Genomic DNA, 19102 nt, shown 5'->3' with positions numbered 1-19102 from the left:
AGCATTAATTTAAGATAATTCAGATAAAAACATTAATAATGTCTTATATTAAACACAAATAATAGTTGATGGGAAGGTGGAATTAATACCACTGAGTTACAAATTACTGATAAAGTAGTTTTTATTTGGAGTGATGTGTTCCTCTTATCTCTATAGTTTTATCTTCTTACTGCATGTTTCTGATATTACGATTATTTCTGGTATTTTTAATTCATAAAAAATGCATACTTTTGTTGTTTTGTGCACACCAATGTACATTCTTGTCATGATAATAGCGAAAGACTATTAACAGTACTCAGCACTAATAGATTATTAAATAAAATTTATGTTATTTCTTAAGTAGCTACCTATCATACATATGTACCTTAACAGCATTACTTGTACAGTAATACAAATATTTTCAACAGAAGGTGCTAATGGCCAAGGCTCTGCAATTATATCATCACTGAAGTCTTTTGACCGAGAAGAACAAACTGAGTACTTTGTACCTATATTAGTGACAGACTCTGGTCATCCTCCACTCACGGGGACCTCAACAGTGAGGATCATAATTGGCGATATCAATGACAACAAGATGAAACCTGGGAATAAAAATATATTAATTTATAAGTATCAGGTAAAGAATACTTCCATTCCTTTCCTATTAAAAATATAAGGTGTTGAGTTTCTCTCAAAAGCAAAGAGATTAGGATGGAATGAATTTTGTTGTGGTACGGTTGTGTTAACAACTGTGTTTCATGAATCCATAAGTGGCACATTAACTACTATTTTATATTATATTATATTTTTTCTAATAAGTTTATCTGCCATGAGATTAACAATCAATGTTTACAGCCTAGTGCTTTACGCTAAATAAAAAAGCAAAAAGAAAAGAAATTTCCTCATTGTTAATAAGAAAGTAGCTTTTACTGCTTTTTTTGACTGATCATCGAAAATGGTAAGTTCCCTTGCTGAATCCTGATGACACTGCTTCTTGGCTGTTATTTTGCATGTAATGCATATAAACATTCTTGTTATGGTTTGTGATATAGTGGGTGTATCAAAAAGAATCATCTGATTTGGCATGTCTGTATTTCTAAAACTAATAAACATATACAATGAATTTTGTTTTTTGATGAGCAAGAAACTCACAAAGTTTTTTTTCATAACTTTTCATAAGTGTTCAATGTGCCTTCCTTGAGATGCTCAGCATACGTCATTGCAAAATTCTAATTGTTCCCTTACTGTGGTGAGCATGTCGTGAGCTAAGGTTCCACAGCTGCTTATATTCAGTGTCTCAGTTCATTCATTGTTGTTGGTAATGGAGGCACAAAAACAGTCTTTTATAAACCCCCACAAGAAATAATCACATATAGTCAGGTCTGGTGACCTCAGAGGCCGGTAACTTAAGGTTGAATCATTTGGTCCAGTGTGACCGATTTATCTACATCTACATCATACTCCGCAAGCCACCTAATGGCGTGTGGCAGAGGGTACTTTTGGTACCATTATCTGATCCCTCCAACCCTGTTCCACTCGCAAATAGTGCATGGGAAGAATGATTGTCTGTAAGCCTCTGTATTGGCTCTAATTTCTCCTATTTTTTCCTTGTGGTCAGTGTGCAAGATGTATATGGCAGGAAGTAATATGTTGTTAGACTCCTCTGAAATTTCAATAGTAAATCTCTATGTGATGCACAACATATCTCTTGTAACATCTGCCAGTGGAGATTGTTTAGCACCACCATAACACTCTCTCGCCAGCTAAATAATCCCGTGACGAAACACACCACTCTTCGTTGGATCTTCTCTATCTGCTCTATCAGTCCTACCTGATAGGGATCCCAGACAGATGAACAATACTCAATAATTGGGTGAACAAGTGCCTTATAAGCCACTTCTTTCATGGAGGAGTTACATTTCTTTAATATTCTTCTGACGAATCTGAATCTAGTTTCTGCTTTTCCCACTATCTGTTTTATATGGTCATTCCACTTAAAGTCGCTCTGGATAGTAACGCCTAGATATTTTACAGCAGACGCTGTCTCCAGCTGCTTGTCATCAATAGTGTAGCTAACAGTAGTGGATTTCTTTTCCTATGCATATGTAATACGTTACATTTACAAGGGTTGGAACTTTTAATAGTGGCAACTATTTATTTACAGCTCATACAAAATAGATACGTGTTTCAAGGTTTTACTGACTTTCAAGGTTGTCACCAGCATTGTGTATAACCCATTGCCAGTGATGCGGAAGTCATAGGATACTCTTAGCTGTGCCAGTTGTGTTGACAGTTCGAGTGATGCAGTCTATTGCATGACAAATTTGTAGCAGTTCTGAAGTGAATGCCATGAAGTGTTTCCTTCAGTTTAGAAATCAAGTTGAACTTACGAGGGCCTAAGTCAGGGAAGTGCAGTAGGTGGTATAGCACTTAGCAGCCCCATCAGTCAAACATATCAATAACAGCTTGCTTTAGCATTGTCCTGCAAAATGATGGTCAGGTCCTGCAGAAAGTGTAATCACTTCTGTCTCTATGCTGGTCATTTTTGGAACACAACATGTAACCAGCTACTGCACTCCCCTGACTTAAGCCCTCGTAGGTTCAGCTTGATTTATAAACTGAAGGAAACACTTCACGGCGTTTGCTTCAGAATTGCTACAAATTCATTGGCCAATAGACCATGCCGCTCAAACGGTCAACACAACTGGCACTGCTAAGAGCATCCTATGACTTCCACACCACTGGCAACAGGTTATACACAATGCTAGTGACTACTCTGAAGGTCAGTAAAACTTTGAAACACATATATATTTTGTACAAGCTGTAAATAAGTAATTGCCACTATTAAAGTTCCAAGCATCGTATTTACGTTCAGGGTCAACTGCCTGAGCCTGCGCCATTCATCAATTCTGTGCAGGTCGTTCTGCAAATTTTTATTATGTGCTGGCATTGCTACCGTGATATAGATAACTGCACCATCTGCAAATAGCCTTAAAGAACATCCAGTGCTTTCTACTATATCATTTATATACATTGCAAACAGCAACAGTCGTATCACACTTCCGTGTGGTACTCTTGATACTACCTTTACACCTGAACGATTCGTTGTTCAGTAATCCTGTGATTAAAAAATTCCCAAACTTCCAAATGCTAGTGTGTTGGTGTCCCATCCTGTTTGTAAATGAAGTCATTCGAATCAGTCTCTAACTGTGGGAAAAGAAAGTTCTCAAGCATAGCAAGGTATGTGCTTCTTGTAACAGTGTTCTTGGCAAAGGAAAATGGACCATACACCTTTTCCCATGAATGTACAGGAAACTCATTAAATTTTGGAGAGTTCCTCCCATGTTGCACAGGTTCATGTGGTTGTTCCATACCACATATTCTCTCATTATGACAGTTCACCTTTCTATGTAAATGGAATGTTGCCCTGTCACTAAACACTAAACAGGGAAGAAAACTGTCATCCTCCATCTTGCCAAGAACGAAATTACAGAACTCCATACCTTCACAAAGAGCTTGCATTAGCTGAATTTTGTATGGTTTGATGTGTAAACATCGACACAACACGTGCTAGACAGACATCGAGGGCCTGTTGAGCTGCATGGCGAACAGATTTCTGTGGACTCCTTGTGGAACCATGACAGATGCATTCAACATCTGTGACAGACACTTGGGGAGGGCCCAGTGATTTTCCTTTACTCAAACAACTTATTTCTTGGAGTTATTCATACCATTGTCTAATGCTTTGTGCTATGGGAGAATCCACACCATACCTAGTACGGAAGTCATGCTGAATAGTTATTACTGAACCACACTGAGCAAAATGTAGAACTCAAAACACTTTCTATTGTCCCAACACCATTTTTACTAGAACTGAAGTGGACACACACTGCTGTTACCTAGCAGGAATCATGTAAAACTTGAGAGTTTGCTCTTTCCAACAGTATGTTCTTCACGCACGTATCTCAGGTAAAATTGATTTGATTTGATTTGATTTGATTTGATTTTACCAGGGAAACAAAAACAACATTGGTCAAGCCCGCTGCTGCCCACACCGAAACAGAGTTAATTGTGTGGTATCATTCACTATGTCTGTAAAAAAAGCCAACCAGTGCCCTTGCACAGTGCAAGGAGATACTTTACCAGTGCTTTACTAGACACAGTTTCTTCACGTCTGGTTGATCTGAATATTCTGTGTCTTTTAATCTCCAATGTCTCACTTTCAAAGACCAAATATGATGTGGTTTCCTCACCCACATTACACATCCTGCATTTGAGGTCTTCTTCTATTATCCCCATTGGATGCAGGTGTTTTTTGAAGTTACCGTGGCCTGTCAATATTCCAACCATGAGTTTCATTTCTCTCCTGTTCAAGCCCAGGATTGAGTGACTTCTCTTAGAACCTGGCTTCAGCATCAATATCTTGCCATGTTTTTGCTTTTGGACCTGAGCCCAATTTTCTGCATGCTGTCTCCTTGTCCAGTCTTGTAGTTTTATTTAGATCATCATTTTCATGATTGTCAGGACAGGTTCCTCAGATAACATAATAGTTAGGATTTTTTTTTTTATTTGCGTGATACTTTTGATATACCTTGTATTAATTTAGGTACATGTTCAAGATGAACAGAACTGTAATGGTTAATGCAATGTGTTGTGTATAAGTAAGTAGAAATAAAAAGTGTTGCATCTACTTGTCCTATATAATATTAAAAAAGGTAGGAAGATTTTTCTGTTTAGCAAAAGTGACAAAAAGCAGATTACAGAGTACCTGACGGCTCAACACAAAAGTTTTGTCTCAAGTACAGGTAGTGTTGAGGATCAGTGGACAAAGTTCAAAACCATCGTACAATATGCATTAGATGAGTATGTGCCAAGCAAGATCGTAAGAGATGGAAAAGAGCCACCGTGGTACAACAACAGAGTGAGAAAACTGCTGTGGAAGCAAAGGGAACTTCACAGCAAATATAAACATAGCCAAAGCCTTGCAGACAAACAAAAATTACGCGAAGCGAAATGTAGTGTGAGGAGGGCTATGCGAGAGGCGTTCAGTGAATTCGAAAGCAAAGTTCTATGTACTGACTTGGCAGAAAATCCTAAGAAATTTTGGTCTTATGTCAAGGTGGTAGGTGGATCAAAACAAAATGTCCAGACACTCTGTGACCAAAATGGTACTGAAACAGAGGATGACAGACTAAAGGCCGAAATACTAAATGTCTTTTTCCAAAGCTGTTTCACAGAGGAAGACTTCACTATAGTTCCTTCTCTAGATTGTCGCACAGATGACAAAATGGTAGATATCAAAATAGACGACAGAGGGATAGAGAAACAATTAAAATCGCTCAAAACAGGAAAGGCCGCTGAACCTGATGGGATACCAGTTCAATTTTATACAGAGTACGCGAAGGAACTTGCCCCCCTTTTTGCAGCGGTGTACCGTAGGTCTCTAGAAGAGCAAAGCATTCCAAAGCATTGGAAAAGGGCACAGCTCATCCCCGTTTTCATGAAGGGACGTCGAACAGATGTGCAGAACTATAGACCTATATCTGTAAAATCAATCAGTTGTAGAATTTTGGAACACGTATTATGTTCAAGTATAATGACTTTTCTGGAGACTAGAAATCTACTCTGTAGGAATCAACATGGATTTCGGAAAAGACGGTCATGTGAAACCCAGCTCGCGCTATTCGTCCACGAGACTCAGAGGGCCATATCACGGGTTAACAGGTAGATCCCATGTTCCTTGACTTCCGCAAGGTGTTTGATACAGCTCCCCACAGTCGTTTAATGAACAAAGTAAGAGCATTTGGACTATCAGACCAATTGTATGATTGGATTGAAGAGTTCCAAGATAACAGAATGCAGAATGTCATTCTCAATGGAGAGAAGTCTTCCGAAGTAAGAGTGATTTCAGGTGTGCTGCAGGGGAGTGTCGTAGGACCGTTGCTATTCACAATATACATAAATGACCTTGTGGATGACATCAGAAGTTCACTGAGGCTTTTTGCGGGTGATGCTGTGGTATATCAAGATGTTGTAACAATGGAAAATTGTACTGAAATGCAGGAGGATCTGCAGCGAACTGACGCATGGTGCAAGGAATGGCAATTGAATCTCAATGTAGACAAGTGTAACGTGCTGCGAATACATAGAAAGATAGATCCCTTATCATTTAGCTACAAAATAGCAGGTCAGCAACTGGAAGCAGTTAATTCCATAAATTATCTGGGAGTACGCATTAGTAGTGATTTAAAATGGAATGATCATATAAAGTTGATCGTTGGTAAAGCAGATGCCAGACTGAGATTCATTGGAACAATCCTAAGGAAATGCAATCCAAAAACAAAGGAAGTAGGTTACAGTACGCTTGTTAGCCCACTGCTTGAATACTGCTCAGCAGTGTGGGATCCGTACCAGATAGGGTTGATAGAAGAGATAGAGAAGATCCAACAGAGAGCAGTTCGCTTTGTTACAGGATCATTTAGTAATCGCGATAGCGTTACAGAGATGATAGATAAACTCCAGTGGAAGACTCTGCAGGAGAGATGCTCAGTAGCTCGGTAAGGGCTTTTGTTGAAGTTTTGAGAACATACCTTCACCGAAGGGTCAAGCAGTATATTCCTCCCTCCTACGTATATCTCGCAAAGAGACCACGAGGATAAAATCAGAGAGATTAGAGCCCACACAGAAGTGTACCAACAATCCTTCTTTCCATGAACAATACAAGACTGGAATAGAAGGGAGAACCGATAGAGGTACTCAAGGTACCCTCCACCACACATCGTCAGGTGGCTTGTGGAGTATGGCTGTAGATATAGATGTATCTAGTGGCTTAGTGTGAAGCACAATAATTTTATTGGAATCTATTATGCAATTGACTCTGAAAAAGATGACAAAGCTGCAGGCTTAAGTTATCGTAATGGCAAATGAGAGTGTAAGCTATCTCCATTAACAGCCCTTTCAGATAGAAACTGAAATAATGTTACACATTATAAATCCGAGGAATGATAATTGCCCACCTTCAGTAGAAACATTATTTAAAATACTGATAAGTAATTTCATTAAGTGAAAGGATTCTCGTAGGTAATATGCAAAATCTTTAGTATCTCAGGAAATTATAACATTTATGCAAGTAGAACTAAAAATAACATAGATTTTGAATCATTCATGTATCATCATCTCTGTAAAAGATAACTGCTTGTGTTTCATATAAACCTTACCACAGTTGCAATGCCTTTGGAAACTATGCTGCTTTAATAGCACAAAGAGATGTTTATCGTATGTTCTATGTAATGTAATTATTGCGAGGCTATTAACAAATGTGCATGTATATTTTTGTGCACGTTAATGTATTTCCATACTGATATAAAGGATCAAACTCCAGAAACAGATATTGGGAGGATATATGTTGAAGATCCAGATGACTGGGATTTACCAGATAAAAGATTTTACTGGCAGACATATGAACATCATAGATTTAAAATAAACGAGGGCACGGGAATGATTACAATGAGAAGCAGTACTCCTGAAGGAATGTAAGTTCAGTAATATCATAATACTTACATTCTATGTCTCTCAAGCATTTATTCAGTTTATGAACTCTGTTTTCCCAATTCTATTAAAATGAATCATAATTTTCAGATATAATTTATTATTCAGAGTCTGTGATCATAGGTACTCACAGAATAACATCACAGCAAGTGTAACTGTCACTGTTAAGATGCTGCCATATGAAAAGGTTATTAATCCGGGATCTTTAAGAATTTCTGGAATATCTGCTGAAGACTTTATAAGAGAGAGGAACTATGTGGTATGTTACATATGTACATAATGTCTCACAATGAACTCAATGTTTTTTCACTATGAGTACCTAATTATTTGTTTGTCTTCCTCACAATATTCTTTCTCAGGAGAGCAAAATGGGGCTTCTTAAAAGTAGCTTGGCAGCAACACTTAGCATCGAAAAGAAAACTGTTGACATATTCAGTGTAAAACAGCACCAAAGTCATCCACATATCCTTGACACCTTCTTTTCCATTGATGCTTGGAGACTTTATAAACCTGAGAAAATCAATGCACTTCTACAAATGCACCATGAAGAGGTAATTTGTGTCTGTACTATGCCTATTGGTGTAATGGACCAACAACATTAAAATCATTGATGCAGATTATTATTGTCATTATTATTATTATTATTATTATTATTATTATTACAGTTTCAGTCATACAGCTGCAGTCATTTCCAGTGGGTTAACACTTGTATTCTCATTAAAATTAATATACTATTTATGAAAACATTCTTAAAAAACCGTTAGAGTGTTTCATTAATTTCAGAAAACAGAATTGGCTCCCTTTTTGTATATGACTTCTGTGCAGATGTCCCAATTTGAAAAGCATAATTATAATTCCACAAACAAAATTTCTACAGCTAACAACTGATACAGGGTGATCATAAAGTTTCCATTTCAAAACAATGTAAAAAAAGAGACTTGCTGTTCAGAATTATATCACATTCAAACAGAATGCTGTATTATTGAATAAGAGGGAAATGTTATGGCAACCAGAAGAATTTAATGAAGATTTTCTAACTAGATACACTTCAAATGGACTTATCTTTTTGAATTTTGTAATCATTTTCTCCTGATCCTTGGCAGACATTGAACCACTGCATTTTTTGATACCTTTGACTGTCTGGAACTTCTGGAGAGCTACTCATGCACAATCAGTGTCCTTGAAAACAGATTTACCAGCAATGCATAATCCTGCATTGGGACAGTCATTCAGAGCATCTCAGATGCAAACTGAGGAACAGCCATGTACCTCATGTCTTTTATTTTGTGTATTCTGCTGCTTACAGTGTCATGTAGTAGGCAAAAAAAAATTTCTATCACATTTCCCCCCTCTTCATTAATATTCTGTTCAAATTTGAAGTCATTCTGATCATGGTTATTTTTGTACTGCATTTTGAAAATGGAACTTTAATTATGGTCACCATGCATCTCTTATTAACAATGTAATAGATAATGCCTTTTGTCTGTAACATAAACTTTGTAAGTGAGGAAATTAGCAGTGGTCTTTTCCATTCATCCATCTTTTAAAGGTAGTCACCAGCAATAAATTAAGAACTGTCTATCACGACACAATTCACTCATATCCTAAGTAATGTATGTAATTGTGGAGATGTGCTGCAGAAATAAACCTCAGTAGATTATTGGTAGGAACTATGTCAAATTCACTGTTGTTGTTGTGGTCTTCAGTCCTGAGACTGGTTTGATGCAGCTCTCCATGCTACTCTGTCCTGTGCAAGCTTCTTCATCTCGCAGTACTTACTGCATCCTACATACTTCTGAATCTGCTTAGTGTATTCATCTCTTGGTCTCCCTCTACGATTTTTACCCTCCATGCTGCCCTCCAATGCTAAATTTGTGAACCCTTGATGCTTCAGAACATGTCCTACCAACTGTCCCTTCTTCTTGTCAAATTGTACCACAAATTCCTGTTCTTCCCAACTCTATTCAATACCTCCTCAGTAGTTATGTGATCTACCCGTCGAATCTTCAGCATTCTTCTGTAGCACCACATTTCAAAAGCTTCTATTCTCTTCTTGTCCAAACTATTTAATGTCCATGTTTCACTTCCATACATGGCTACACTCCATACAAATACTTTCAGAAACGACTTCCTGACACTTAAATCTATACTCGATGTTAACAAACCTGTCTCACTCCTTTACCAACCACTGCTTCCCTTTCCTGCCCCTCGACTCTTAAAACTGCCATCAGCTTTCTGTACAAATTGTAAACAGCCTTTCGCTCCCTGTATTTTACCCCTGCCACTTTCAGAATTTGAAAGAGAGTATTCCAGTCAACAATGTCAAAAGCTTTCTCTAAGTCTACAAATGCTAGAAACATAGGTTTCCCTTCCCTTAATCTTTCTTCTAAGATAAGTCGTAAGGTCAGTATTGCCTCAAGTGTTCCAACATTTCTACAGAATCCAAACTGATCTTCCCCGAGGTCGGCTTCTACCAGTTTTGCAGCTGTGACTTATTAAACTGATAGTTCAGTAATTTTCACATCTGTCAACACCTAATTTCTTTGGGATTGGAATTATTACATTCTTCTTTAAGTCTGAGGATATGGTTTCAACCATTAGTTTCTCAGTCAATCCAATTGACCTTTCCATGAAATAACTGAATTACTTTTCTACTACAAAAATCAAGCAATTAAAATCCAGCTAGGAATATCAACAGTGTAGGAAAAGAGAGGTTGCTACTTACTGTAGAGAAGACATGTCAAGCTGCAGACAGGCAGGATTAAAAGACACTCATATTTGTCTTTTAATCATGCCTGTCTGCAACTTTATGTGCTTTCTTCTACAAACTGACATAATATTTTTAACTGTTGATCCCATGTCAGTGGTAATCAGTTTTGATCGTATCTAGACTGTCCAACCATGTGTCATTAAGTGGTGAGCAGAAATGACCTCATAGTTTGTCATCTCTTCTTGCCACCTAAGGGAGACCCAAGCTGATGATGACCTAGATATGATCAAAACTGATTACCATTAACATGGGATATTGAATTTTTGATAAAAATTTCTAATCAAGACTGATTACTATTTCAAATTATCTAATCAGATCATGGATTTTTCCAATAACGTTTGCAAAAATTATTATTAATTCAATTTTCTACCAAATTCTGCACATTACTTACCTGTGGTGAAACAGTGCATGGCCGCTCGGCACGGAAGCTCAACACCAAGACTAACTCCTCTCCCGTGCCAAGACATCATGTGACTACTAACTCTGTGGCATTGTTGTCATTATAAGGCCAGACAATGCTCCTTCGTGGAAAATATGGGCTTGGCTCCGAAGCTTCCAGGACCTAGAGATAAGTAAGGAGTACAATATTGATACATTTGACATCAAAGATACCAGTGTTTCTCAAAACCAGCCTTGGTAGTTTGGGATCAGTGTCTGAGTCCATATCTGCTGTCCACATTCATTTTCTGGTCAGTGTTTCAGACCTCAGTCTCGTGCCTCAACTTGTGACAAAATGTGTACCTATCCTTGCAGAAGTAACACTGTTGTCTTCGGTGTGTGACAGTGCAATTAGCACAGGAACATAACTTTGTCAGTAATCATTTCAAAGGCCCTCATCTGGCAAATGAACTAAGAGTCTGTGCATGTTTGTTTACAGTTGGGATTTAAACACTGAAATTTGCTCTCTCTAGACAGACATTACAACTGTGATCCACTAGCAATAGTTTTGGCTGGTTTTCTTATTACAACCAAAAAACTTCTGCAGTGCTGCTGCCACATGTATCTGAGAATGAAAATAGTCTACTAACTTGTTCTTAAATTGTACATATGTTTCACATTGTGTTGCACCTCTGGATTAAACTTTAGAATGTAATTATGTTGGGAACCAGCTGCATTTTTATTTTATTTTATTTTTTTTTTTTCGAGCTGCTTCATGACTACTGGAGCCTGCCATCTGATTACTTTATACAGGCCTTAGTGCTCCACACACAGACCTCTTAGACAGTACCCACGGCTATCACCGTGCAGCAAAATTGTGCTACATAGTTGAGATCACAGGCACTGGCACCCATGCAGCACCACCTGGAGATTGGGCTGTGTGGAGTTCTTTTGTGTGCACATTAGTGTTACCTTTTGTTTACTTACAGCAATTACACTTATTTTTTAAAGAAAAATACAGGTATTTGGAAGTGGCAAATTATAAATTTATGTTATAATTTAAGACAAGGATAAAAGAAGACAGGAAAGAGGAGATGTAGATGTCCCTTCATCAACACCACCTGGGGAAGCAGACTTGATATTGAACTTCAGGCCAGTCATCTACATGTGGCGCTATCTATTTTAGTATTATCCACATGAACATCGCTCATTGGGAAAACTCGGTCTATGAGTGCTGTGTGAGCTAATGTTTATTATGTTACATAACAACTACTATCACTAGGTTAGTTAGTAAACAAATTCTGCATGGCTTTGGAACAACATCTTGCCTCAGTGTGATCTAATTAAGTTACATACTGTTCCTACAACATCAAGGGATCACCAGTTTAGCATTGAAGGGCAGCATGGAGGGTAAAAATCGTAGATGGAGACCAAGAGATGAATACACTAAACAGATTCAGAAGGATGTAGGTTGCGGTAGGGACTAGGAGATGAAGAAGCTTGCACAGGATAGGGTAGCATGGAGAGCTGCATCAAACCAGTCTCTGGACTGAAGACCACAACAACGACAACTGTTCCTACATAGCTGTAGGAGATGTAACAAGCCATCACTAACCTATTATTATTCTTGTAAATACATTTTTGTAGACTAAAACTAGACTTTTTGAGTGGTGGTCCCATTACTTTCGTGTAATTGTATAAGATGCATGATCTGTTTCTGTTGTGTATTTACACTCTTTGATTTTGCTTGCTTACTTTATATTAAATTTATATTACATTCCTATTAGTACATTTAAAATGATGTGTTCACTTATGTAACTACTTAAAAATGGTGGATTCTAGAACAATATCTATTCATGGACTAGTGTAATTGCTCCTACTTTTAATCAGATTGATTCATAATAAGATATAAATTGCAGTCTTTGATTAATGTTCACATGAGTAGGTGTACATCTTTTAGGTTACGTTATGTATATTTCATGTGTCTATGTTATGTCACTGTTGTCACTGTCACTCATATTATCATCAGTATTGCAGCTACTCGAGTGTCCTGTGCCGGTCTGTCTTCATCTTCTGCACCTTCTGTATAGATGAGTCTATTTGTATATGTCATGTTATGCTTTTAAGATGTTGTTGGTGATTCCATTTAACTGTGTCCATATATCTGGGTCCTTAGTGCATCAGACTGTTGTTTCTGTTATGTGTTCTGTGTTATTTAATAAGTGTCTTTATCTAATGCATTTCAAAAGGAAGTGTTCTGGGAAACCAATTTCCCCGCATGTGCAATGATTGTCTTTGAGAACGTGTGAAAACACAAGAGTTCTAACATACCCATTGTTATTGAATGTGGTGGCCAAAAAAGGAACTGCACATACACATGCACAAAATAAGAATTGGCAGATAATTTAGTAAAAGATGCACTTTTATTCAAACAAGGAACATGCAGCAATTCATTAACAATTGTCCACTGTGGAACACAAGTCCATGTAACTCTGAAAGACATACAAATGAATGATTCCTAAATAGGTTCCCAAAACAGAAACAGAAATCGCTGATAAACATTTTCACTATTTAGGACAAAGGAGATAACTCACTGACAGCAACTACTTGACATTAGCACAGATTCTAAGTTCAAACACTCATATATGTCTCTGAATCCCCTAGTCCAATGAGGAGACTGTGAGGGAGAGCAAGAGATTCCAGGATGATTGCTTGGCTGCCTTTAGTGGTGCTTCAGTTTCAGTATTGTGGGACAGGCACTGTGGCTGGAACTGCTCGCTCTGGTTCTGAATGGTCACTTACCTACTGGTTTGGTGGATAAAAATGTAGATACTTGCTCTGGGCTCTCATAGACATGCGATCAGTACAGGCAAAGCAATGCCACAAATGTGGCATTACCAACACTATGGGAGGTGGCGTTGTTGCTGCATGTTACCATGGAGATATCTGTAGGCTCAGATGTCAACATACTGGTGTGTATCTGTCTGCCAATATATTTATTGACAAACTGACATATGTGCAGAGCCAGCAGTGGACCAATAGTACGGCAACCCACTGCTCGTGGCTATATTGCAGATAGATTTTTTTCCCATGACTTCTCCCCTGTGGCAACCTCTTCATCTGAGAGTAGCACTTCCAATCTACATCCTCAAGTAATTGCTGGATGTAATCGAATATCTGTCTTCCTCTACAGTTTTTGCTCTCTTTAGCTCCCTCTAGTACCATGAAAGTTATTCCCTGATATCTTAACAGATGTCCAATCATCCTGTCTCTACTTCTTCTCAGTGTTTTCCATATATTCCTTTCCTCATCAATTCTCCTCATTCCTTACCTTAACATTCGTCTGTAGCACCATACCTCAAATGATTCAATTCTCCTCTGTTCTAGTTTTCCTACAGTCCATGTTTCACTACCATACAATGCTGTGTTCCAAATGTAAATTCTCAGAAACTTCTTCTTCCAATTTGAGGCCTGTGTTTACACTAGTGGGCTTCTCTTGGCCAGGAATGCCCTTTTTGTCAGTGCTAGTCTGCTTTTGATGTCCTCCTTGCTCTGTCCATCATTTGTTATTTTGCTACTACATAGCAGAATTCCTTCACTTCATATACTTCATGACCATCAATCCTGATGTTAAGTTTCTCACTGTTCTCACTTCTGCTGCTTCTCATTACCTCCGTCTTCCTGTGGTTTTCAATCCAAATTCTGCACTCATTAGACTCTTCATTCCATTGAGCAGATCCTGTAATTGATCTTCATTTTCACAGACGATGGCAATGTCACCAGTGAATATTATCATTCAGATCCTTTCACCTTGAATTTGAATTCCATTTTTGAACTGTTCTTTTATTTTCATTGTTGCTTCTTTCATGTGGTGACTGGACAATGTGATGAAAGAGGACTCCCTGTCTTTTTAATCCAAGCACTTAATTCTGGGTCTTCCATGCCTATTATTCCCTGTTGGCTCTTGTCTGTATTGCTTATTAACTGTCTCTCCATGGAGCTTACACCTATTTTGCTCAGAATTTCTAATGTCTTGCACCATCTGACATTGCTGAATGCTTTTTCCAGGTCAACAAATCATATGAATGTGTCTTGATCTTTCTTTAGTCTTCCTTCCACCAGCAACCAGAACATCAGAACTGCCTGTCTGGTGCCTTTTCCATCCCTAAAGCCAAACTGATCGCCATCTATCACATCCTCAATCTTCTTTTTCATTCTTCTGTGTATTATTCTTGTCATCAATTAGGAATCATTAGCTGTTAAGCTGATTGTACAATAATTCTCGCACTTGTCAGCTCTTCCAGCCTTTGGAATGTGCAGATGATATTTTTCTGAAACTCAGATGGTATATGCTAGACTCATACATTCTGCACATCAATGTGAATAGAAATTCTTCCAATCCATATGTGGCATACAACAAACCAGTGCTTAACAGTATTGGTTAAATATAGTCTTGGTTGCAATTCTGGTTTTTTATTTTTCAATGACGCATTTCGCCTTATTTAGGCATCTTCAGGTTATCTACATAAAAAACAGAGAACAAATACATCTATTTAAGAATTGTGATCACGTTGTCCAGACTTGGATAACCTATAAGCATGTATAAACAGATCAACTATTGAAAGAACAAATACCTTAATCTGGTATTCCTTAGAAGAATCCTTTAGTCAGTGTAGCCAAAGGGTATCATCGAATATGTCAGGCCAACATCACCTTTGTTAAACTCAGTAAAAACTAGAACTATAAAATAATAAAATCATTATCTTTTCTAGATGGACATGAGAGGCACCAAGATCTGCATAACATGTTCCCGTTCACAGGAGCGAGTAACGGAGTAAGATGGGATCTCAGGTCCTAAGCATTGTGCTAAGAAATGCAAAATTAAGGTATTTGTTCTTTCAATAGTTGATTTGTTTATACATGCTTATAGGTTATCCAAGTCTGCACAACGCGATCGCGATTCATAAACAGATGTATTTGTTCTCTGTTTTTTATGTAGATAACCTGAAGATGCCTAAATAAGGCGAAACATGTCACTCAAAAATAAAAAACCAAAATTGCAACCAAGACTGAACCAATACTCAATGTGAATAATCACTTTGTTGCTACTGCCCCCAATGATTTTAGATATTCTGATGGAATGTTGTCAACCCTCTTCTGCCTTATTTGTTGTTAAGTCTTCCTAAACTCTTCTAAATTCTGTTTCTAGTACTAGATCTCCCATCTCTTCTATAGTTACTCCTGTTTCTTCTTCTATCACGTCAGACATGTCTTCCCCTGCATGGTGGTCTTCAATGTACTCTTTCCACCTATTCACTCTCTCCTCTTCATTTAGCAGTGCAATTCCCACTGCACTCTTAATATTACCACCCTTGCTTTTAATTTCACTGAAGGTTGTTTTGACTTTAATATATGCTGAGTCAGTCCTTCCGACAATCATTTCTTTTTCGATTTCTTCAGATTTCTTATGCAGCCATTTTGCCTTAGCATTCTTGCAGTTCCTGTTTATTTCAGTCCTAAGCCACTTGCATTCGTGTAATCCTAATTTTCTCTGAACATTTTTGTACTTCCTTCTTTCATCAACCAACTTCTTCTGTTAGCCATGGTTTCTTTGCACGCAACTTCCTTGTACCTATGTTTTTCTTTCCAACTTCTGTGATTGATCAGAGATGTCCATTCCTCTTCAATTGAACTGCCTACTGAGCTGTTCCTTATCACAGTATATAGAGCCTTAGAGAACTTCATTCATATCGCTTGATTCCTTAGTGATTCCATATTCCAGTTCTTTGCATATTATTTCATCCTGACCAATACTTATACAGGGTGAACAGAATAATGGGAATGTTTGAATTGAGTATTGCCGGCCATGGGCAAGTGGCAGTTCTGTGGGTTTGTGACAGGTGGTGAGTAAATAGTACACCATTTCAGTAATCGTGGATTAGTGGAATGGACAACAGCATCATTAACCATGAAAATGTTTTATAAAACAATGATATTTTGGTAATGCACAGAGGGAGTTTCGACGTTTCTATGAATTAGGACATCATGATGCTGTTCCACTGAAACCCTCAATAAAATTTTGGATTAATAACTTTGAAGAGACTGGATCTGCCCTCAAGAAGAAGGACGACCCAGAAGTGTGCATTCTCCATCGAACATCAATGTTGTATGCGAGTCTGTCTTATGGAGCCCAAAACGTTCAGTTTGTAAGCAAGCAGCAGTGGTTGGAATGTCCCAGGAGAGTGTTCGCAGAATTCTCCATCTTGATTTAAAATTTCATCCATACAAACTAGAGATGGTGAAACAATCGAAGGACAAGAATTAGTGGTTATGATCAGGATTCTGTCAACAAATGATAACAAATATAAACAATGATGATGAATTTCTAAAGAAGTTATGGATGTCAGATGAGGCACATTGTTATGTGAATAAACAGAACAGGGAAACACAATAACTGTCAATGCCGATTGTTATGAGGAGATGTTATGAACTTTCATTACACCTGCATTGATGTTTCAGCAAGACAAAGCAACATTACACACTCCACGGCAATCAGTGGCATAAGTGAGAGAGTTGTTTGGCAACCGTGTGATCTCATGATTCAGTAACATTTCCTGGCCCCCTAGATCACCAGATTTATCTGTTTGTGAATTTTTTCTTGTGGGGCGACCTCTAGAGCAAAGTGTAGACGACTTGACCAAAAACCCTGGATGAGTTAAAAGAGAGAATTCAGGTTGCAATTCACAGTATCCCAGCTGAGACGTTGCAACTTTCAATGAGGAATCTCAACAGCAGATTTCACAAATGTATTCGTACAGGAGGACGCCATCTGAAGGACGTAATTTTGAAAAAATGATAAATTCTGTCAGTGTTTCATAAATAGCAAACTTGTGAGGTTCCAATTACCAGTACTATCAATGCAATTTTTTCCTTCTAGTTTTATCGGATTGCGGAAATATTCCCTTCTTTCTGTGTGGCCCTGTACTACTATTGATATTTGAAGGCCTATTTCAATAGTGGTACAAGTCCATTTTTGTTCATATTGACTTACAGAGTCATAAAGTTAAATGAGCACTGAAAAATCTGCAGTGAGATACCAGAAATATTCAAGAATATGGCTTCTTGCTAGAGATGAATCTTTCTTTCTGTTTGTTTGGCTCATTAATTTCAGAAGCATTATAGACAGAAAAGTGCAGGCAATGGACTTGTACCACTATTGAAATAAGCCCTTCATTTACAATTCATGTTTAGTATACTACTATGAGAATAACATTAAACCCTAGTAATTTATTATTATTATCATTACTATATTCAAATTTACTACTATAATATCAATGTACACCCAAGTGTGATGATGTTTGCAAAAGTCAGCAATTGAATGACTTAAGAAAGAATGACTACATGAAGAAAAATTGTAAAAAAATATACAACAGAGCAGCTACTCTACAATATTATGAAAAGGATAGAATGCTGCTCACCGAATAGAGGACATGTTGAGCTGCAGACAGCCACAACAAAAAGACCCCTATACATTTAAGATTTTGGCAAAAAGGCGTCCTTCTAAAGTACATAACCACAACTGGCACATGCAGGGCTGCTAGATGGGGGGTTTGAGGAGGTAGGGGGGAATTGGAAAAGGAGAAAAGGCGAGGAGGAGAGAAGAAGACTAGTGGATGTGTCACTGGAATAAAAAGCTGTGCAGTGCTGGAGTGGGAGCAAGGAAGGGGATAGGTAGGTAAAATACAGGGACCAGCAAAAGTTGAGGGCAGGGAAGGTTACGCGAATGTAGGATATATTGCAGGGAGGTTTCCCACGTATGTATTTCAGAAAAGCTGGCTTTGGTAGGAAGGACACTCTGTGGCCAAGAGACAGACTGATCACCCAGTTGCTGAACACGCTGTCCTACATAATGTGCTTCACTTCAGTGAGTATGAACAGCCTGTGCCTTCCTACCAGCACCAGCTTTCCTGAATTCCACAGGTGAGAGCCCTCCCTGAAATGTATCCTACATTCCCGTAAACCCTGTGGCCTCAACCTTTGTTAGTCCCTATCGTTGCCCTATCTATGCACTTTCCTGCCCCCCCCCCCCCCTGCAATCCCCCCTCAAACACTACCACCCCCTTGACTGCACCTGTCCCCTGCACACTCCCACAGCTAGCACTACATTCCTCCAACCCTGCCCTGCTCCTCCTCCCCCTCTCCCTCTCCAACCCATTCCAGCCTCCTCCTTACCGCACCACTGACAGATTGCTTCTCTCATCAGGTGCAGTTGCTGAATGCAGTCCTGTGTCTGTGGTCAGAGAGAGTGGTTATGTATGTGTGAGTTGTGCTTGTGGGAAAGTGTGTGTTTTTCTATTTTAGAAGAAGGACTTTTGGCTGAAAGCTTGAATGTATAGCAGCCTTTTTGTGGTACCTGTCTGTGACTCA

At 38.3% G+C, this 19102-nt stretch overlaps 1 pseudogene; it reads left to right on the top strand.

Annotated features, from left to right (window-relative positions):
* The window catches only part of LOC126278797 (neural-cadherin-like), a 217978-nt pseudogene that overhangs the window by 124871 nt on the left and 74005 nt on the right, over nt 1-19102 (top strand).

The sequence above is a fragment of the Schistocerca gregaria genome, chromosome 6, assembly GCF_023897955.1.
Source record: "Schistocerca gregaria isolate iqSchGreg1 chromosome 6, iqSchGreg1.2, whole genome shotgun sequence".
Taxonomy (NCBI): domain Eukaryota; kingdom Metazoa; phylum Arthropoda; class Insecta; order Orthoptera; family Acrididae; genus Schistocerca; species Schistocerca gregaria.
The sequence above is the reverse complement of the archived record's forward strand: the minus strand, read 5'-3'. Positions and strand labels throughout refer to the sequence as shown.